We start from the raw sequence: 9585 nt of genomic DNA on the forward strand, positions 1-9585 counted from the left end.
TTGTTTTTTACTTTATTCCTGGATTAACACATCGGGCAGCAGCCAGACTGGCTTCTGCTCAAAGGAGGAGGGGAAAGCGTTTATATAATTCATTTAAATGAGGCACCCGGGGAAATCCAAATTGGACTTCCAGCATGTTTACAGTGCCACGCAGGGCTCCATGATCCGCATCTGGAGCCATTAATGCCTCCCAGCCGGCCCACAGAGCATGGATAATTAATTGTGGAGCAAAGCCCTTGCCCAGCCTCCAAAGATATCTCTCGGGGGCAGAGGCAGCGCTGCTTCCCCTGGGATGTGGATTCATTTCAGCGGGGCTTTTCTCCTCCGGAAAATGTTCAGCCAGCCTTCCTCGGGGTGGGAAATGCTGGGCAGCCCCTGGGGGTGAAGCTGCAGGAGGAACGAGCCGAGCTGGGCTGTGAAATCCTCGCTGGGTTTGGGGGGAAGCGTCACCTGCGAGGTGTCCTCGGGCGGGGTGTGAGGCCCTGTGGTGATGGGCAGGGTCAGGGCTGAGCCCTGCCCTGGCAAAGGGGCACAGGGACCCCTCAGAGGGGAGCAAACCCACTGCAGTGGGGAGCAAAGAGCCCTGGACAAGCCAGCCCCCGTTTTGCTTGGCACAGGGATGGATCAGGCATCCCCTGCTCCAGGCACGGGGGGTTTGCTGGGTGAGACATTTGGGGTGTGCAGGGGCAGGCTGAGCCCCCTCCCTGCCCTCGGGGAATCTCTCCGTGGCTGAACCAGCGCTGATCTCACTCCCTTGGGTGCTCCAGCTGCAGTGCCCGGAGGCAGCACCCGCTCCCACCCTGCTGGGAGCCAGCCCTCCCCCAGGAGGTGCTTTTAGCCTTCCAAAAACGTTCCCCTGGGACATTACAGGGATATGGAGGGCACCTCGACCCATTTAAACCCTTTATTTCTGAAAGCCTGGAGGGGGGATGGACTCCTCTGCCTCCCCACTGCTGTCTCTGCGTTGCTTTGAAGAGCAAAGGAGGGATGGGAAGGGAGACAGGGAGTGAAAGAAAAACTTAAAAAAAAATTTAAAAACTCCATCGTGAACCCTGCTGCTCGAGAAACATCTGTATCTATAAATACCCCCGAAGTGAGTGGGAACAGGCTGTATCTCCAGCAGCTCCCTGAGGCAGCAGAGCAGCCTCGCCCCGGTTAAACCCTTTCCAACACATGCTCCTGGAACACACACCATTCCCTGCAGCTTTGCAGGAGATTTTTTGGGATACCCCCCCCCCCCCATACTGGTCTTTTAAAAAAACCAGGATATAAATGAGAGTTGTTTTCTTTTTTGCAGCTGGGTGCCAGGGAGGGTGAGGGGTGGCCCTGGGGGTGTGAGGGGCTCTCTGGGGTGAGCAGGGCTTTCCTGCTGATCCTGGCTGGGACACGATGTCCTGCCTCCTGTGTCCCTCCAGCCTGGATCACGTGTGCCTGGAGAAATTTGGATCACAATCACATATCACAAACCCTGGATCACATCCCAATCCTGTATCAAAATGTCAGATCCTGATCCTATATCACAATCCCAGATCACAATCCCAGATCATAATCCCAATCCCAGATCATAATCCCAATCCCAAATCCCAATCTCATTTCACAATCCCGATCCCAAATCACAATCCCATATCACAATCCCAAATCCCAATCCCAATGCCATATCACAGTCCCAAACCACAGTCTCAAAATCACAATCCCATGTCACAGTCACAACCCTGTGTCACAATCCCATATCAAAATCCCAGATCACAGTCCCAAATCACAATGCCATATAACAGTCCCATACAACCATCTCATATCACCATTCCATGTCCCAATCCAGTGTCCCAATCCCATATCACACACAGACTGTACTCCACAAACACAGACTCTACCTCACACAAACCCTCCAGCAGCCTGTGTGTCCCCAGGAGCTGCTTCCCTACCTGGGAACCCCTGAGCTCCCGGGTGGGTCCATCCTGCCCTGGCTCTGTGCCCGAGCCCAGCCCCAGCCCCAGGCTGGCAGGGCATGGTGATTGCCCTGCCCCCTGCCCAGGACACACCAACCACTTTGCTCCTCAGGGTTAAAACCAGCCTGTCCTTCTCCTCCTCCTTCTCCTTCCTCCCTGGTCCTTCTGCCCATGTCTCCCCAAGGACACACAGGCATCCCCCCCTGGAGTCTCCCATGCCCCCTGCAATGCCCAATCAGTCCTGACAAACAGCATCCTAACCCACCAGTTCCTCTGGGGTTTGTCACTGATGTGTTTTAAGCCACTGATGGCTCCCATTCCTGGTTATCCTTGGCTGTCCTGGTGGGAAGAGTTCCCAGTGAGGGACCAGAGCTGGGAGGCAGCTGTGCCAACACCACAAGTTGGCCCATGGAGAAGCCAGTGCCAAAGAACTTTCCCAGCAGGGTTTTGTTCTGCAAGTGCAGACCATCCCAGTTCCAAGTGGTTCCCACTGGGATAATGTCCCTGGCTGTCCAGCAAGGGACAGGAGGGAGGTGTCAGAGGCCACTGGTGCTGCCACCTGCATTGGTGGGGATTTCCCATTACATTTCCCACAAGCCACACATCTCCCAAGGATCTGGGCCCTTCCCAGACATTTACAGGACCTTCTGCTGCCCGAGAACTGCGTCTGCTGGAGCAGGGAAAGGGATGGATGGGGACCTTTCCCTGGAGTGGGAGCTGCTGAAGCCTCACTTGCCCTGAGAGCTCTTGCTGGTGCTGTGGCACCCACTGGGTTCCCACTGGTGAGGACCTCATCACCTCGAGGTTTTTCAAATCCCAAAGTAGGATTAACACTGTGCCCATACACATGGAGCCGGCTCTAAATCCCCCAAATCCTTGTTCAGACCACCCAGAGCCAGCAAAGGAGGAGATGAGGTTGCCTGGGCTCCACCACCCTCCCTGCTGCTCATGGAGGTGTTTGGGGCAACAGGGACATGTGGGGCATCCCAGAGCTCCTCCAGGCAACATTCATGGGGTCACCCCACATTGCTCAGTCCCCTCTAAAGTAAATCCCATTCGTCATCCTTCCTCGATAGAAACATGCACAGACATGTGCTTCCAGAGGTTATGGGGTGTCTCCTCTCCCATCTCCAGCAAAATTACCCTCTTCCATCAAAGTCCCGTGGTCCCACAGCCTGTGGAGGCTGCCCAGCTCCCTGTGACACTCTGGGGGGTGGCCCTGCCAGGCTGGTCTCAGGTGGCCTTTTCTCCACATCACACTGTTGTGCTTTTCATCTTGCACCAACCATGTTTGCTGGGCTTGGACTGGGACCATCAGCGTCCCCTCAAGGAAAGGGGGTTGAGCCTCCCAGCTCACAAGAGCCCTGGGGGCTGAGCAAGGAGTAGAAATCTTTTCTCTGACAGCCCCTTGCACCTCTGGCTCTTCTCCCTGGGTCCCATCTCCCCTCTGTTCCTGCCTCCCCTCCTCCCAAAACCCCAGCCAGGCGACGTATCACGCCCCAGCTTTGCGGGGACTCCTCTGGCTCCAGGTCCTGGAGATCCCCCATCCCAGGAGCATCCTCCCTCCTGGCACGTAGGGCACACACAGATGGGCACAGCAGCCCCATGGGGGGCACTGGGGACCCTCAGACCTGTGTCTGTGTCAGCAGGATGGGAAGTACAGGCTGACCTTACATCACCCCCTTCCCAGGGGCTTCTCCGGAGACACGGGACAGTCCTGGTTTGTTTTTTCCTTCTTTTTTCCCCTTCTCTTTCCCCCCCCCCATCTCCCAGTAACAACCAGGACTGTTCATAAGCCACGTCCCTCCCCCCCTTTTCCTCTCTGACTCATTCCCTCTGCCCTTGCAGATGGGATGTGCAGCTCCCCACGTCCCACAGCAGCAGCACAGAAAGGGCAACCCCAGGGCAAGGGACAACAAGGGATTTAATGCAACACAGTGAAAGTTTTCTTCCCTTTTGTACCAGTTCTAGCAGTGAATTTCAGTGCAAGAAATAAACAACCTTTTCATCTCAGAGAGGTTCACAAGCAGAAATCCCCCTCCCCGTGGCAGTGGAGGTTTCATGGAGCAGAATGGTTGGATTGGTGACCTTAGAAGTGTTTTCCAACCTGAGTGATTCCATGCTGGATGCAGCTGGAGATGTGGTAGCATGAGGACATGCTGGTCAGAGTCTGGCCATGGAGCCAGTCAGCTGCTCCAGCACCACCCTGTGCCATCCCTGCTGATGTCTGGGGGGGCATGGTGTGTGTCACCCAAGTCCCACAGTCCCTGCTGGGCTGAGGGTTTGGCTGCTGGTTTGGGTGTCACAAATACCAGTTCATCACCCCGGCACTGGGCTGGCTCTCTCTGTGTCACTGGCCACATCTCCAGGCTCCTTAACACCCTTTAATGGGGTGCAGACTCCCCTTAACTGGGCTGGAAGTGGCTCTGTGAGCCCCGGTGTTTGTGCCCAGAGCATCAGCCTGGCAGTGCTGTCACAGAGCAGCCACCTGTGCCAGCCTTTCCCTACACCCGAGAGTGACCTTCAAAGCCCATGGAGTGAACCCTCCTGACTCCTGTTTCTATCCCCAGAGCCCTCTGGCTGTGCTGCAACACTTTCACCTTATGAAAACAGAGGGGAACAGAAACCTTCCTGTCCCCAGCCCCTTCCATCCCCTTCCCTTGGGCTAAAAGGATACAGTGATCCACAAATCCAGCTGTGACCTCTCTTCAAGCATCACACCCCAACCCCACCTATAATCCCAGCACCCCCCACCAGCCCAAACTCACCAGCCCCATTATGGGGAGTCTGTACCCCACTAAAGGGGGTTAAAGGGCCTGGAGACGTGGCCAGTGGCACAGAGAGAGCCAGCCCAGTGCTGGGGGGATGCACTGGGGTTTGTGACACCAGAGCCCACACAGGGCAGCCCTCACTGTGGTGGGGCTCATCCTGGAGTCGTGGCAGTGGGAATGCACTGAGTGTGCACTGAACATGTGGGGCTGTGGATCCACTGGGCTCCAGATTATTGAATCAGAGAACCACAGAATCCCAGAATGGTTTGGGTTGGAATGGACAGTAAAACTCATCTCATCCCAGCCCCTGCTATGGGCAGGAACACCTTCCACTAGCCCAGGTTGCTCCAACCTGGCCTTGGACACTTCTAAGGATGGGGCAGCCACAGCTTCTCTGGGAAAAATTCCTTCCCAATAACTAATCTAAATCTAAATCTAAATCTAAATCTAAATCTAAATCTAAATCTAAATCTAAATCTAAATCTAAATCTAAATCTAAATCTAAATCTAAATCTAAATCTAAATCTAAATCTAAATCTCTCCTCTTTTATCTTAAAATGATTCCCCCTTGTCCTGTCCCTCTGTGCCCCTGTAAAAAGTCACTCTCCCTCTTTCTTATAAACCTCCTTTATGCCCCTGAAGGGGGTCTAAGGTCTCCCCAGAGTCTTCCCTTCTCCATGCTGAAGACCCCCAGCTCTCCCAGCCTGGCTCCAGAGCAGAGGGACTCCAGCCCTTTGATCCCCTTGGTGCATGGACAGCTCCCAGCGCCACTAAATGCGCAGAAGGTTTTGGGGACAAACCCAGCGGGGTGCAGCAGAAATGCAGTTTAATCCCTGTGCAGTTGTGTCAGAAAACATCTCTTTGTTCACTGACATCTTTCCCAAGGCTCTGCAGAGGGTGAAGCTCAGGGCTGTGCTCCCGTGGTGCCACTGAAGTGCCCACAGCCTGGCTCTGCAGGATTTAAGGGCTCAGTCACCCAGGGATTTATAAGCCTCATTTTGTTGTTTCCAGTGGAAACATCTGGGCAGTGAGGAGGACCCAGTGCTGGCTGTGCCCTGGGAGAGGGGCCATGAGCCTGCCCTCTGCCCCTCCTGCAGATGCAGTGGTGCCCACGGCCCCTCCTCTGTGTCCTGCCTGCTGGTGTCGGCTTTGCAGCCCTTTCTTGGGGCCAGATGCTTTTCCTCCTGGGCTCTGGGGGAGGAGGGCTTTTTGCCAAATTTATTAAAAGCCTTCAGACACATTTTTGTCTGAGAGAGCAGGAAAGCCCCCAGATCTCTGCTGCTGGGACCCACTGGATGCTCACTGGGCAAGTTGGTGCTCATTGGCATCAGTTGCTGCGGGAGCTGAGCTCTTAGGGTGACACCCTCAGTGTCCCAGAGCACTGGGAGCCCCTCACCCTCACCCCCTCTGCTGCCAGCCCTGGGGAGGGTACAGGAGGGTGCTGGGGGTGCCTGCCCACCCGCCACCAGCCATCTGGGGCTGCAGTGAGTGAGGCTCAGCTGACAGAGCAGAGCTTCGTGGGCACAGGGCCCGGGGCGAGGACGGCTTGTCTGCGCTGCCCCCGCTCCCAGAGATGCTGCCGGGGGGAGCTGGGGCTGGGAAAGGAGCAGACATGCCTTTTCCCAGGAGACAGTGGCCGGGGAGGAGGTGGGGAAGGTGTTTCTTAAAATAATTGCTCCAGAGGTGGACTTGAGGAGGGAAAGTATTCTGCTGGAAGAAGCTGGAAGAAGCTCCTCCCTGCACAGGATGCCCGGGTTCCTGTCCCCATGTCTCCCTGGGCACAGCAGCTGCTCAGGCAGCCTCTCCCTTTCTCACAATATTGTGGTTGTCGTGAGGATATAAAAAACAAATGAGCAGCTCAGGCTCTGCCTCTCCACATTCCACCTCTCCAGCAACTTGGGAGGCTGGTCCAGAAACAACTGATTGTGACGGGGCAACCTGAGCGCACCCACACCCCTGCACAGTGGCTTCTGTGGATGGAGACGGTTCTAGATCATCCCCTGTGTGGCTGCAGCAGGCACAGGAGTCCCATGGGTGTGCAGGTTCCTCCTGCTCCTGCTCACTGTCCTGTACATTACCTGGTGTTTCCCTCAGGAGCCCAGGGGTGTATCTGTAAACCCTTGTGAGCCCCTGATGACCCTAATGACAGGTATCTCTCTCTCTGGGCATTAAATCCCTGAGAGCAAAATAAATTCCTTAGGCCCTGGGGGTGTTGAATCCTCCCCGGGTATGAGTTGGGTCCAACAGTGTCCTGCCAGTTCCTCTCTGCAGTGACCATTCCCGAGCTCCCTGTGCACATCCATGGGCAGGTGAATATCCATGGCTGTGCCTCCCCACACCCAGCACGGAGCAGCCTGGCACCTCCACGTGTCTTGGAGCTCTGTTGCAGTTGGCACATCCCACAGCCCAGTTTCTGAGCTGCAGCAGCTCAGCAGGGCTGAGTCACCCTCGGCATGTGAGCAGCTCGAACCCCTGAGCTCCCACCAGCCCCTCCTGCCTGCTGGGTTTGTCCTGCTGAGCAGCTCTGACAGAGGCAGGGTTAGGTTGGATATCAGGGGTAAATTCTTCTCTGTGACAGTGCTGAGTTTGCCCAGAGAAGCTGTGGCTGCCCCTGGATCCCTGGAAGTGTCCAAGGCCAGGTTGGACAGGGCTTGGAGCAACCTGGGCTGGTGGAAGGTGTCCCTGCCCATGGCAGGGGGTGGGACTGGCTGGTTTTAAGGTGCCTTCCAATTAAACCTAATATGTGATTCCATGATTCTTTCCATGGTCCTAAGCAGGTGTGAGCCAGAGTGTCAGTGAAATAAATCACAGAGATCATAAAATCCCAGGACATGCTGAGCTGGAAGGGACCCCCAAGGGTCATGGAGTCCAACCCTGAGCCCTGCACAGGCCCAGCCCCAAGAGTCACCCCCTGTGCCCCAGAGGATCAGCCAAACCCTCCTGCAGCTCTGGCAGCCTTGGGGCTGTGCCCACTGCCCTGGGGAGCCTGGGCAGTGCCCAACCAGCCTCTGGGGGAAGAACCTTTGCCTGAGATCCACCCTGAGCCTGCCCTGACACAGCTCCAGCCCTTCCCTGGCTGCTGTCCCTGCTCCCCCAGAGCAGAGCTCAGTCCCTGCCCCTCCTCTGCCCCTGCCCAGGAAGCTGGAACTGCACTGAGGTCTCCCCATCTTGCAAACACCTCCAGAGTGTTGTCCTTGGCTGAGAGGATCATCAGAGAGGGATCATGAAACAACATCCTGGGGCCCTGAGCATGATCCCCAGACTGGCAGTTTCAGGCTGCAATATTCCTGATGGGCTTTATTTTTAAGGGAGCGTGAGATGGATCTTACTAGGATTCTGAAAAATGATGCAAAGTGGCAGGAGGGGTTGCAGGAGCTTATTTCCAGCTGTGACATGCCCTGGGACAACAGAAGGAGCAGGAATGTGGCCACAGCAGAACTGTTCCCCTTGCCAGGGACACCTGAGTCCCTCAGCAGAATTCCTGTGGCTGAGGGCACAAAAATATGCAAGGTCTGGAGAGCAAAGAAGGCTGAATGGAAAACGAGATACAGGGAGGGATGTGGGAAGAAATCCTTCTGGATTCAGAGTCGATAGTTGGGCTTATCAAAGAAAGGGCTTCCTTACAGAACACAGTGGAAAAGACCATCAAACACAGCTTAGAAAAGCTTCATAAAGAGCAAATGTTGTTAAATGAGCTGAAGGAATAGAAAAATCACCCCTTCCTGGGATAATAAAGGGGTTTTATGTGCACAGTGACCGTGGAGAGAAGCGCCAGGTGAGAAATCCAGGGTGGTGGCTCAGCCCAGCATTGCTCTGCTCTGGCATTTGGGGTGACTGTGGATCCTGGGGAGCAGCTGGACCTGCCAAACTTCCTTCTGGGCACCTCAAAATCTCTCTGATGTTCCAATAAAATCATTTCAGTATCATGCCTTTTTTTTGCTCTGTAGGAAATATGGCTGCAGGAATTTCTTTCACCACACATTTCCATGTTCTAAAGCATTTTTGAATGTAAAAAAGCTGAGGGTGAATCACATTTTTGCTTTAAATAAGTCTCCTTTCATTCTTAAGGATGTGTTTGTCATCGGCTGTGTGACTTCTCTGATTGAGCAGTGCTTAGAAGGAATAAAGCAGCCAATAACCATCCCTAAATTCCACCAAGGAGTGCTTTATTGAGGCTGAGATAATGAGAGAGCCAAGGTTTGTGGGAAGAAATAAGTTTTTTAGTAAATCAAATTACAGACCTGGAAAATAAAGACTGGCTTTTAACCACAAATCAGAGTTTGGCCATGGACATTTGCAAATATGCCCATTTTTTTTTCACTATATGTTATTTAATGTAATGATGGTTGTGAGTCAGACCTGCCTCCCTTCCAGCCTCACACAGGAAGAGCTGTCACAGCACTGGCACAGGAGGGGACAATAGAAGTCATGTTCTCTTCTGCCAGGTGGGGGAATTTGAGAAATGACTTTTGGAACAGGGAAAAAAGTAGATGTCACCTTTCCTTGCTGCATATCTCACCTTCACTTGGCTGTTTTCCTGCTGTTTCCTCGGGATGTTGTGCCTGGAGCCCCAGGGAGCGCCGGGTGGTCGGGGCTGTCACCAGCTGGGTGTGCAACACATCGTGGACTTTGGTGGCCTTTTCTCCAGTCCAAAATGTCACAAGGCTTTTTAGGCAATAAGAAGCAGTTTGGGCAGCTGGGCTGGTAAGCCAGAAAACTTCCTGCAGTGCCCGTTGGGTGCAGGGCTCAGCACCTCCCAGTCCAGCCTGGCCCTGGGAGTGGGTGCTGAGGGGTCACAGCCACAGGAGATCCTTCTGCTCTGATGGGCAGAACCTGCTCTGTCCTTCACTTGTCCATTTTATACAACC

This window comes from Pseudopipra pipra, chromosome 24 (assembly GCF_036250125.1).
Source record: "Pseudopipra pipra isolate bDixPip1 chromosome 24, bDixPip1.hap1, whole genome shotgun sequence".
NCBI lineage: Eukaryota > Metazoa > Chordata > Aves > Passeriformes > Pipridae > Pseudopipra > Pseudopipra pipra.